The 13540-nt window shown below is 41.3% G+C and overlaps 1 protein-coding gene across 6 annotated transcripts in view; it reads right to left on the bottom strand.

The window, feature by feature from the left end:
* Window positions 1–13540, bottom strand: part of RAB1A (RAB1A, member RAS oncogene family) — a 126636-nt gene that overhangs the window by 41792 nt on the left and 71304 nt on the right. The window lies entirely within an intron of this gene.

The raw sequence follows: 13540 nt of genomic DNA, 5'->3' as shown, positions 1-13540 counted from the left end.
GTACTAGTTAACTAGGCAGTGAAGGGGCAAGACTGAGAGGAGTGAAGAGAGCGAGCATAAGACAGACCCTGAAGATAAAACCTTGAAGATCACCAGTATTTAAGGGAGGGGAGAGGAAAAGAAGCCCACAAAGAAGACTGAAAAGGAAGAGCTAGAGAGGTTGAAGGAAAATTAAGAAAAATTATCCAAAACTTGGAAATGAGGTGAAGAGGGTGACTACGTCCTTTCAATGTCATGGTGAAGCCCATGTTTAACAGGCCCACTCAAGGATGATTTCATTTTCAAGGAGAATGTACCATTGTTTGGCTTTGTCTTTTATTATTAATTAAGAATTGAGACTCTGTAAAACTACTTAATAACATGTTAATATCAGTGGTGTGCTGGTAAACTGGCTGAAGGCAGAGGGGCTAGCTTACAAACTTCCTGAATATTTAATAATCAGCTGGTATGAGCTGGCTCTAGCACACCACCTGGTAACCTCAAAGGTTATGGTTTGTTAGGACATTAACCAATTTTGTCTCCAACCCAGCAATCTTATTCTAAGATTCTTCTTTTTTTAAGGATTACATAAACTCTGGTTTCTCAAAATAGTCTTTGAGCCAGCGTTACCATCTTACTGGTTTCCTCATTAATTAATGAATTAATTAAATTTTGACGCATTTTCATTTTAGTTTGGGAAAGAGTCATGTTTTTAAACTTTTTTGAAAATTATATTTCGATCCTAAGAGTATAGCTTCTTGGAAAGCAAGGGAATCTTTCATATTCAAGAAGAATGGTGTGTCACAATGAGAAACCACTTGACACCCACTAGGATGGCTGCATCAAAAAGTCAGATACTAACAAGTGTTGACAAGGATATGGAGAAACCAGAACCCTCATACAGTGCTGGTGAGAATGTAAAATGGTGCAGCTGCTTTGGAAAACAGTGTGGCAATTCTTCAAATGATTAAACATAGAGTTACTATATGACCCAGCTATTCCACTAGGTATATACCCAAAAGAAATGAAAACATATGTCTACACAAAAACTAGCACACAAATGTTTATAGCAGCATTATTCATAATAGCTAAAAGGTGGACACAACCCAAATGCCTATCAACTAATGAGAGGATAAACAAAATGTGGTATATCTATACAATGGGATACTATTTATCCATAAAAAGGAATGAAGTACTGATACATGCTGTAACTTGGATGACCCTTGAAAACAATATGTTAAGTGAAGGAAGCTAGTCATCGAAGTCCACATAGTATACGATTCCATTCATATGAAAGTCCAGCATAGGCAAACCTACACAGACAGAAAGTAGATTAATAGCTGCTGAGGGGTGGGTGTGCGGGAGAACAGGGAGAGAGAGGAGTGACAGCTAAAAGATATTGGGTTTCTTTGTGAGGTGATGAAAATGTTCTAAAATTGACTATGGTGATCGCTGCACATATCTGTGAATATACAGAAAACCACTGAACTGTACACTTTAAATGGGTGAATTATATATCAATTAACAAAAAAGGAATGGTGTGGTTCATAGTGTTAAATACTCAGGGAAATCTAATAGGAATAGAATAGTAAAGTGGGAGGTGAGGGAAGAGATGAGTTGGAGGAGTTTTTCAGGAAGTTCGGCTGTGAAGGGCAAGGTAAATGTCTAAAGTGGATGTAGTATTAAGGAAATTTTGTTTTAAAGATTGAAGATGAGGAAATATGTCTAAAGATGTCAGTAGAGAAGGAAAAGTTGGAGAGACAGGAGAGAGGTTCATTGATGGGGTCCCCGAGGCGGCAGCAGTAGGAAAACCCAGGCCAAGTGAAGCGCACCATCTGAGACTGCATGAGGAACACCACTTCGGGTGAAACGGTGGGGGATGGAGAAAGGCAGCTGGGTGTGGAAGCAGGTAGGTTTGTAGGTTGGGTTATAGGAAGTTGAGGAAGTTCTCTGATGCCCTTTCTTCTTGCTGTGAAGTAAATTTGGCCATCTGAGGGAGTGAAGAGGAAGGTGACAGGGGTGGAAGACTGAAGAGTGGAGAAAGTTTGAAATGGTTGCTTCTGAGAATGGGAGAGTCAGTTTGCAGTGATGCAGCAAAGACTACAGTAGGAAGAATCTTATTTAGTTCCTACCCAGCAAGTCCAGACAAAGTTTAATTCATAAATATGTCTACCAAGATGAACAGGAGAATGATGGATCCCAGGGTCATGGTGGCCTGCTGGAGACTCCTTTTAGGAGAAATAACTTTGGGTTTGGGTCTAGAGACCTGGGTTCTAACTTCAGATAAAACACTTACCTGTTGTGTGGTCCTGAGCAATCAATTAACCTCTCTACGCTTCATTCCTTTTTCCATTGAAATTGTATTTTTCAACTTTTATCTTGAAATAATTTTAAGTATATAGAAAAGTTCCAACGGTAGTACAGAGAGTTCCCATGTACCTTTCACTGAGCTTCCTCTCCTGTTAACATTGCACATAATTATGGCATATTTATCAAAACTAAAATTAACATCGGTGCAATACTAAACTACAGATTTTATTTGGATTTTACCAGTTCTTTCACTAAGATCTATTTTCTATTCCAGGATCTAATTCAGGGTACCACATTACACTTACCCGTCATGTTGCTTCCAATCTATGACAGCTTCTTAGTCTCTTCCTGTTTTTTATGAACTTGACAATTTTGAAGAGTACTGGTGAAGTATTTTATAGAGTTTCTCTCCATTTGGGGTTTATCTGATGTTTTCTCATGATTAGGCTGGGGTTATGAACTTTTGGGAAAAGATTCACAGAGGCGATGTGCCCTTTTCATCAACGTGACCTATTACTGATGATGTTATTCTTGATCATTGGTTAAGGTGGTGTCTCCCAGATTTCTCCATTATAAAACTGTTACTTTCTTTTTTCCATACCCTGTTTATTAGAAGTCAGTTCCTAATTTGAGCGTATACTCATGGAGAGGGAAATTCTGTGTTTCCATTTTTAATCTTTTTAATGAAGAAGTTTAGCCCCCACATTCTATGATTCTAGGGTCTTTTCCATAGTGGTACAATTTAAGGGGAACCAAGAAGTTCCCTAACATTAGTCATCTACCTATCCTAGCCTGTGCTTGAAATTCCAGGAGTAATGAGGTGTTCCTTGGGGTTTTGTATCACGTACTTTCTGCAGGTCTTCTTTCAAAATGCAATTATTTCTGGGTGAATCAGCACCATCTTCTTGGTATCTTGTTGGGGTTTTGGATTTAAAAGGATCCTTGGAGGCCAAATAGTGCAACCTCCCATACCAAGTGAAAACTTTCTTCTTTTGTTTATGCATGTGTAACCTGAAATACCTATTGGGTAGTCCTTGCTCTGGCCCTTTGCCCCACTGAGACCAGGGAAATGATTTATTTCCTTACACATATACCCAAAAAATTACTCCCAAAGCATTGTTGAGTAGTCTAGATTTCATGGATATTTTCATGGGGAGACTAAGCCAAACAAGACAAAGTTCCCATTAGACATCTCTGTACTCTCTCTCAAACCACCCTCCTCAACTGATCAGTTCCTTATCTCCTTCCACAACCTGTCCCCTACCCCACTTCCCAACCCCTGTATTATCCCCATCAATAAGCACTCAGCATCTCTCACGAGTAAAACAAAAACCCAAAGCTGATTAGATGGCCCCTGGGGAGGGTCTAGCCCAGCCTGTCATATCTGGGTCATACCTTTTTGAGACAAAAAACTAAGAATTCTCTTCCCAAAGAAATGCACATATGCACTTTCACCAGCAGCTTGCCAACATCTCTGGGGGCATCACTGGACTCTCAAAGCCCATCCTTGAACCCCCCAGGTTCCCACTGCTCCACTGCATTCCTGAAAGCTGGTCATCCACCTCCTGTCTGGGAAATGGAGTCACTAAGTAAGTCTGTTCTCTGGAGTGACAAATAATAAATCAAATCCCCTTCCATATGACAGATTTTCCTATATTTGAGGACTGTCATCATAACTCTTTTTGGTCCTCCTGTTTTTCTAACCAAGTAGCCTCATTTTCTTTAGTTATTTCTTCATGTGATATGTTTGCATAACTGTCACCAGCCTGGGCACTCCTCACTGGATATAAGACCAGTTCTCAGAAGCTTTTTAAAATGAAATATCCCAATGAGATGCTACTTCACATCCATCAGATTGGCAAATCTGACAGTACTGATTGTGGCAAACAGCTATTGGGTAAATAAATTGAAGGGTATGTCCATCCAATGGAATACCATACACCAGTGAAAACGAATGGACTAGGGTTACATGTGTCAATACAGATAAATCTCACAGAAATAATGTTGAGCAAAGTTGTAGAAGGATACACATAGTATGATTTCATTTATATAAATACACGGAAACCATCTATGTATACGTAGTTTGACTTTTTAATATAAATATAAAAATACATGGGAATAATAAATACCAAATTTGGGATAGTGGGGCCCTCTGGAAAGTGGGAGGGAGATGAAATGGGAAAGGCAAACAGGGGGCTTGAACTACTGGCATTGTTTTGCTTCTTAAGTTGGGTCGGGATACCCAGGTATTTCTGGTATTGATCAAAATGTAAAACTAAATAAAAGTGGATCCAAGATTGGCAATATATATTAAAAGCTTTAAAATTGTTTATATTCTTTCATTTGCTTGTTCCTTTTGTAAGAAATTTTCCTAAGGAAATAATAAAAAACATATACACATACTTATATATACAGACAGTTGTGATGGTTTTCTTTATAAAAGCAAAAAAAACAACCAAAAACCTAAAGGCTCATCTCTAAGGGTTTAGTCAAAGATTATGTTCCATTCAGAGGCTGAATGAATACAACGTAGCCACCAAACATTTTGTGTTGGGAGAATATTTGGTGGCATGGGAAAGTGCTGACTACTTACTATAGTTTTTTAAAGGATGTCACAGAGTAATATTTACTGCATGATTTCAGTTAAAAAATGAAAATATATGGACATGGAAAATGGACAAATTGTGACATATTCCTGAAATGCAATATGAAGTGGCAATTAAAAGAAATTAATTAACCTTCATGTATCAGCTACCGTCAAAATTATAAAGCTGAGTGAGAAGTGTTAGAAAATGATACATACCATAAGCTACCATTTATAAGAAGATTTAAAACACACAAAATTGATTATGGACATGTACTATTTATAAAATACTTAGAATAGTACCTGGCACCTAATAAGAATTTGTGACAGGTTATATTTTCCGAGATGGCCACAATAAGATTTCCCATGCTACATGATCTTCCTACAATGTGACATTTATATTCCTCCCATCAAGAGGTGTGGGAAGGTTGTCTATGTCCTCTCTTCTTGAAGCCGGGTGGGACCATTACAGCAGAAATAACACCATGTGACTTCCAAAGGTAGGTCATAAAAGACGATCCAGCTTCTACCTGGTCCTCTTGGAACATTCTCTCCTGGAATCCAGCCACCATGTTAAGAAGCCCAGGCCATGTGAAGAGGCCACATGTAGGTGTCCCAGCTGATGGCCCTAGATGAGATCTTAGCCAACAGCCAGCATCAGCCACCAGATCTGTGAGTGAGGAAGCCTTCAAGACGACTCCAGCTCCAGTCTCCATCTGACTGAAGCCTTGTGAGAGAACCGCCCATCAGCCTCATCAACCCACAGGACCGTGAGAGATAATAATACAATTATTGTTGTCACTTTGAGCCAGTAAGTTTTGGGGTGATTTGTAATGCAGCAATAACTGACTGATACAGTGTTACATGAGTATTTGTTAAGATAAATAACTAAAATAGTGAGAGTATAAAAACAGAGCCAGGAAGTGTACCTGCCAACTTCGTGATAGTAAATGCATCTGGGAAGGGAGGAAAGAGGATTGAGACTGGAGAAGATATGTTAGTTCTTTAAATACAAACAAAAAAATCTGGAAAAAAGATAAAATTAGGATTTGTTAGTTCTGGGGTTGAAAGCTTTTAATAAAAAAATTATTTGTCTAGCCACCACTCTCCTCCCCTAATACACACATACTCCTCCAAAAAGCAGATATGGGTGTATAAAAGGGACTCTAAACCTATCGGGTTTAATCAGATGCTGTGCTGCCTGCCAGAGGAGCCTGGAGCCTTGAGAGGCTCCCGGCTGCGCTTGTCGGGGGGGGGGGGGGGGGGGAGGGCACTGGAGCCAGGAAAAACAAAGGCCCGGAGGGTGCCTAGTCAGCGCTGCTTCCTTCACAGTCTAGGGCCACCTAGGAAGAAAGAAGGTCACCTCATGGCCTGTTGCGGGTTACCTCACATCTCAGCTAACCTAATTCGTGTCTGACACAAGAATGTTAGTAACACACCAACTCCTCCTGCTCTGGGAGAGAGGAACATGAAGGCACCAGAGAGAGGAGATAATCCTTAGCACTCTTCTAAACATAGTGGCCTGGCCACACTGTCACAGGCACCTTACAAACGGCGCCCTTTCAATATTGACTAAGATCTGGAAGGAAATTGAGCCCTATTTGGAAGGGATTAAGGAGACTAGAAGGGCAGGAGGAACAGAAACTGATTCTCTGTCATGGTGCTGAAATCTGCAGCTGAAAACATCAGATGTCATGTGTCTTCACACTTGGAAGCAGAGCAGCTAAGAAGGATAGAACAGTATTATTCTGTTGCCTAAGAAAATTTATGAGGTCAGTCATCCTTGGAGAAGATCGTATACTGCTGAGAGAATTCCCTACAATAGCACTTTTCAAACTGTCCGTGGTGAAGGACCAGAGTTTTTCATTTTCAATCCAACATGAACTGACACTTTTGCCAAATGAAATGAAAATAAAGTACCACAAAAATAATCACACGCGTAGATTGCTATAAAACTTCTTAGATGCTTACTCTCTATTTCTGAGCTTATCTCGTCATGGACAAGTAACAAACAGTTTGCCAGCTGGCACCAGTGAGTGGATGCCACCTTAAGTAGCACTGCCGTACAAGGCTGTCCCAGGAAGGCAAACCTCACACTGTCCAATTTCATGATAAATAAGTGACCCGCTAGAGAAAGGTGGGAATTCCTCATTACATCCTTTATCATTAAAAGAAAATTCGTTCAACTTCTATGGTTTATTTTTCATTGCTGCATCAAAGGAAGTTGGTTCATTGTAAGTAAACTTATTTTAAATGGTTTTGGTGGAAGAAATTAGGACAGGCTGGCATTTTGTAAAACTCCATCTGAAGCCGTAGCTAAGGATAAGACAGATTGTCCAGAGTCTCAGGAAGGCAAGCTACTTTCCCTATCTGGCAATTTTTATTAATTGATCCACCAGTTAAGAAAAAATAAATAAGAAAGAAGAAAGAGGAGAGAAGCCCTGATAGTCAATCTGGAGCATAGGCTGTCAAAATCGATGAGCATAAAACTCCACTGCTCTTGAGACGTCTCACACCTGCATGACTCTGAGCCAGGTCACCTATTTCCCAGGACAACTCCAGAGATAATGCATCTAGTCAGGTTGGCAAGAAAGGAGTGAGCTGCACGCAAGGACATGCATCTGGGGTTTAATGAGGCACACAGGATTATTATTTATAACACAATCAACATACACAATGTATGTAGTGATTAAATCTTGTCCCAGAAGAGCTCACATGCATCTATGCTATGATGACCCAATTATTTAGAAGATTTTTCTCTTTTCTGTCCTAATTTGCTCTCTTGTGACAAAAAAAGGATTTGAACGACTGTGAGATGAAATTCAAAGCCATAATGGCCTTTGTTTGCTCCAAATTAAATGGTAGCAGAAACAAAGACTTAGGTTAAAAAGCAAAACAAATTAAAAATAAGCTCACCCTGAAACCCCAGAAGGGGCCATGTACATTTCAAACTTTGGGTTGTCATCCCCGGTATTTTTATATCCTTTCACTCCTCAGGATCTGACATTTATATGGTTGTTATTCTTTGAAAGTGTTTTCAGTTACTGTACAAGATCCTTTCAAACACTTTGGGGTAGGCAGTTTAGTTATTATATCCACTTTCTGTGGTGATATTAAAAATATTTGGCTTGGACGCCAACCAGTCCAAATGAGGCATGAGCCAATCAGAAGTGACACCAGCAGTGAACTCCCAGGACAGCTGGAGCAGAGCCCACGAGGAAAAATGGCCCTGCCCATTTGTGAGAGAAGGAAATGGATGGTCAGGAAAACTATGCCTGCGGCCACATAGTATTTTCTACTTCTGGATAGTAGGACTGGTTCCAGGCTGCCTGACTTCCAATCTGAGTCCCCTCCCCCAGAACATAGTTCTCACCATTTTACAATAACACTAAAACTCCAAAATGAGTAGAGAAGATGTTGGATAAATTTCTTTCATGTCACTACAAAAAAGTAGGAAGGAAGAAAGGAAGAAAGGAAAAGACAAAGGAAGGGTAAAAGGGGAGACAGAGAAAAAGAAAAGGAAATATGGGAGCCCCATAATCAGCACTGTTTATGAGAACTGGGAATATAACTTCATTGTGATCAACTGTTCTGTTTTTGGTTTCTTTTTTTTTTTTTTTGAGGAAGATTAGCCCTGAGCTAACATCTGCTGCCAATTCTCCTCTTTTTGCTGAGGAAGACTGGCCCTGAGCTAACATCCGTGCCCATCTCCCTCTACTTTATAGGTGGGACGCCTGCCACAGCATGGCGTGCCCAGCAGTGCCATGTACGCACCCAGGATCTGAACCCTGGGCCACCGAAGTGGAACGTGCAAACTTAACTGCTGCGCCATCAGGCCAGCCCCTGATGAACTGTTTTCAAATATCAAGTCTGTTCTGGTAGATTGTAATTGTTCAATATACTTTGTTTAGTGCTGGGTTTTTCAACATTAGACATTTGACATTTTGGGCCACATCATTCTTCCTTGTGGGGCTATCCTGTGCATTGTAGGATGCTTAGCAGCATCCTGGCCTCTACCTAGTTCATGCCAGTACCATGTTGTGACAATCAAAACTGTCTTCAGACCTTGCCAATGTCTCAGATAGTTCTCCAGTTGAGAACCACTGGTTTAGTGTGTTTGTTCTAAATATATTTTCAAAGTCAATTCAGTTTATATCTGAAAGTCAAACATTGCAGCTGAGAATTGGAATTCATATAGAAAAGAAAATACAAGATTCTTTCACTATAATTTGATCAAAATGTCCCCCCATGCCCATCCTCTGGCTGAATTTTGAAAGCAAATGGAATTTTAAATCAGACAGGCAGCCATGAGCAGATACCTACCTTTGAACTGTACAGGTCATAGGTCAAACAACAGGTTTGCATTCTTCTACCTGTTATGATATATAGACTGCTATTTCTTTTTTTTTTGAGGAAGATTAGCCCTGAACTAACATCTGCTGCCAATCCTCCTCTTTTTGCTGAGGAAGACTGGCCCTGAGCTAACATCCGTGCCCATCGTCCTCTACTTTATATGTGGGATGCCTACCACAGCATGGCGTGCCAAGCGGTACAATGTCCACACCGGGATCCGAACTGGCGAAACCTGGGCCACCGAAGTGGAACATGTGAACTTAACCACTGTGCCACCACACTGTCCCCTAGATTGCCATTTCTTGATATTTTTCTAACATTTCCAATAATTTCTCATGTTTGTTTTAGATTTATAACACATTTTCTTTCATTCTTTTCTTTCTTATTTTATTTTATTTTTAAAGATTTTATTTTTTTTCCTTTTTCTCCTCAAAGCCCCCCGGTACATAGTTGTATATTCTTCGTTGTGGGTCCTTCTAGTTGTGGCATGTGGGACGCTGCCTCAGCGTGGTTTGATGAGCAGTGCCATGTCCGCGCCCAGGATTCGAACCACCGAAACACTGGGCCGCCTGCAGTGGAGTGCGCAAACTTAACCACTCGGCCACGGGGCCAGTCCCTCATTCATTTCTTAAGTATAATAACTCTATATTATCTTGGGAATTTACTTAAATTTTTAAGTAATTTTTACTTAAAAATTCTCTCAGGCAAAAGTTAGTTTCAAAGTACTTTCAGATAACTGAAAAGCGCTCCGTGAGTAAGAAATGTACCTTTCAGCTCAGTCTACATCAATGTTCCTGGCTGCATTAGTCACAATAGCTAAAAGGTGGGGTCAACTTGAATGCCCATCAACAGATGGACAAAATGCATAAACAAAATGTGGTACAAACATACAATGGAAGATTGTTCAACCTTAAAAAGGAAGGAAATTTTGACACATGCTACAACATGGAGGAACTTGAGGAAGTTATGCTGAGTGAAATAAGCCAGTCACAAAATGACAAATATTGTACAATTCCACTTCAGGTATATGAGGTACCTGGAATCACCACAATCATAGATACATCAAGTAGAATGGTGATCACCAGGGGGCTGGAGAGAGAGGGAGATTGGGAGTTTTTGTTTAATGGGTACAGAGTTACTGTTTGGGACAATAAAAAGATCTGGAGATGGATAGTGGTGACGGTTTGCACAACAATGTGAGTACACACGTGAGTGTACTTAATGCCACTCAACTGTACACTTAAAATGATAAAAATGGTAACTTTTATGCTATGTGCATTTTACCATAATAAAAAAAATCAAATTGGAACATTCAGCAATATAAAAATACTGCATGTACGTAAAGTAGGCAACCATAATACCTTCTTCACAGAAAGGCCTCCTCTCTGGAGGAAAGGGCGTGACATCACTGTGATGTCCACGGATACGTCTATCGTTCCTTGGAATTTGGTCCAATGCGTCTCCAGATGTTCTGCTGGACTGCACTTTGGCCAAGCCAACCATTTCAGTCATCCCTGAAATCCAGCTGCTGAGGTCAGCCAATCCCATAGGAACTCACTGAGTTCATTTGGATGATTCAAAAGAAGAAAATGGCCCTCTCTAATCTTTTTTCTCAGAGTCCCAACCTTGGATTCAGTTCATTAGCCTCAAAAATCACTCAGATCATTAAGAGTTGAGAATTAATATTGTTTCTCTCATCCACTAGGAAAGCAAGGTGGAAGGAGCACCCCATTTCTTTTCACGGCACAAAACCCTATTAAATATTTGACGCTATGTCTGTGGAATTGATTTGCTCTGTTGGTCACAGAAAATATTGAGTGTCTCTAGTAGAGGATATGGTGTACGGAACTATACTCTATACTACTTGATTAAATTAAAAGTTGGAGAAGAGAGTGGCCATATGTGGGATGAAGTGCAATCAACATCCAAAGACTGGGGCCAGCCTGGTGGCACAGCAGTTAAGATCGCACGTTCCGCTTTGGCGGCCGGGTTTCGCAGGTTCGGATCCCGGGTGCGGACATGGCACCGCTTGGCAAGCAATGTTGTGGTAGGCGTCCCACGTATAAAGTAGAGGAAGATGGGCACGGATGTTAGCTCAGGGCCAGCCTTCCTCAGCAAAAAAGAGAAGGATTGGCAGCAGATGTTAGTTCAGGGCTAATCTTCCTCAAAAAAAAAAAAAATCCAAGAGGAGGCCCCTTTCTCCCACTTCTGTTTGCCCAGCATCATTCTCGGGCTCTGAGAACTGGAAATGTTGGGAGCACCCAGAGACCACAGCTTGTGGGGACCAGGAGATGCCACCAGGAGGCTAAAGACAACAGCAGTGGACAAAGCGGTCCATCTCTGGAGAAGAAGATGAAGGGGGTGTCATGATGGGCACTATTGACGCACCCCTTTGTTGTTCCCAATAATGATGTGGGGTCGCTACGGGGGGAAGGGATGGGTCTCTTTTTACGAGTACAGCGATTCATAAAAGTCAGTAGATATTGAATTATACATAGATTGTTTTATTTAGCCCCTATAATAATCCCATGAGAGTGGTATTATTATTCTCATTTTACAGATGCGGAAACTGAGGCTCAGAGACGTTAAGTAACTTTCCCGAGGCAACACAGCTCCCAAGAGGGAAAGCTGAGTCAGAACCCAAGTATGTTTGACTCTAAAACCTATCTTCTTAACTGCTGTAAATGGGGACAGGCTCGGGACATCACAATTCCAAATGTTGCTAGTTGCTCCATTTTATGCATTATTACTTTATAAAACACAGGTAAGAACGCAGTATGTTTTATATACTCATGGTTTTGTCATTTTGCCAGTAAATGCTATAAAAAAAGACTCATAGTCTTTCTTACAAGTTCACACATTCAACGTAAGTGATTGTTTTCTTTTGTATCCCACTATAGTCCTTAAAAAATAGTCAGCATAAAAGTGGAGGCCCGGCCCGCCCCATGGCCGAGAGGTTGGGTTCCTGCACTCTGCTTTGGTGGCCCCAGGTTTCACCAGTTGGGATCCTGGGTGCAGACACAGTGCTGCTCATGGGGCCATGCTGAGGCAGTGTCCCACACGCCACAACTAGAAGGACCCACAACTAAAATACACAGCTGTGTGCTGGGAGGCTTTGGCGAGAAGAAGGAAAAAAACAAAATTAAATTAAAAAATTAAAAAAAAAAGTGGAGGCCAATAGCCTATCCCAAACTATTTTCAGATAAGGTTGTTTAAAGACAAATGCCCTCTAAAGCACAATTCTGAAAAACTAAAGAGTACCTCCATACACCTCCCACTTTCTTCGTAACCTGAACGCATATGTAATCCATACATGCGTGACACTTGTGAGTCCATCACACATTATTTTGTCTGACCCCTTCTGAAATGTGTTTATACTTCTGGCTTACTCAGTCTCTTCCATAACAAGCTCCCTTAACTTAGTTACATATTCCAAGTGTTTAACAGAATAGGACAGAGTGACCCTGGAGGCCCTCCAGTGGGATCCCTTTTACATTTAGCTCCTCTATTTGGGTGCAAGAAGTCTTCCACTAGAGTGCAAACTCCCTGAGAAGAGGGGCCTTCTTTTGCTCTCTGCTGTATCTCTGGAAAGATACTTTTGCTCTCTGCTGTATCTCTGGAGAACCATGCCTGGGGTAGGGGAGGAGCTCAGGACATATTTGTTGCATGAATGAATGAGGGAGGGAATGTATCCAGCCTCTGTGAAGGACAGGGGAAGGGATGTTTCAGATCCACGCGGGATGGAACTGTAGAGTCTATCTGGCCCTTGGGAGCCACAGGTACTGCCTTTGGGGCCTGGCCTGTGTTTTGGTGCAAATTCCTAGTCTGGGTGGCCCAGCTAAGGACCATGGCCCCCTTAAGCTCCGCCATGTTGTATTTTGAAGCCCAGTCTGTGGATGAGCTCTCCTTGGGTCAGAGGCCTGGCACGGGTCCAATCAGCACCCTTCTCTCTCCACTTCTCAGGAAATCCTGAATGGAAGACTATGGAGGAGGACGGTCAGTTTTAGCAGACACCATGGCAGACATGTTTTCTACTTTGGTCTTCAAAGTGTGGTCCCTGGACCAGCAGCGTTGGCATCACCTGGAGCTTGTTAGAAATGCACCCTTTCAGGCCCACTCCAGACCTACTGAATTCAAATCTGCATCCTCATACAATCCCCAGGTGATTCAGAGGAACATTAAAGCTTGCAAAGCACTGTTATGCAACATCATTCTTGCAACTTTCCTGCCATACACGTTATGCCCAGCACAGCTTTTCAGTATCACCTTTTACCTCAGTAGTACCATTTTTAAGTGCTTATTTTGCCTCTTATT

This window comes from Equus przewalskii, chromosome 14 (assembly GCF_037783145.1).
Source record: "Equus przewalskii isolate Varuska chromosome 14, EquPr2, whole genome shotgun sequence".
Lineage (NCBI taxonomy): Eukaryota > Metazoa > Chordata > Mammalia > Perissodactyla > Equidae > Equus > Equus przewalskii.
Note: the sequence above shows the minus strand (reverse complement) of the source record. Positions and strands in the feature narration are given on the sequence as shown.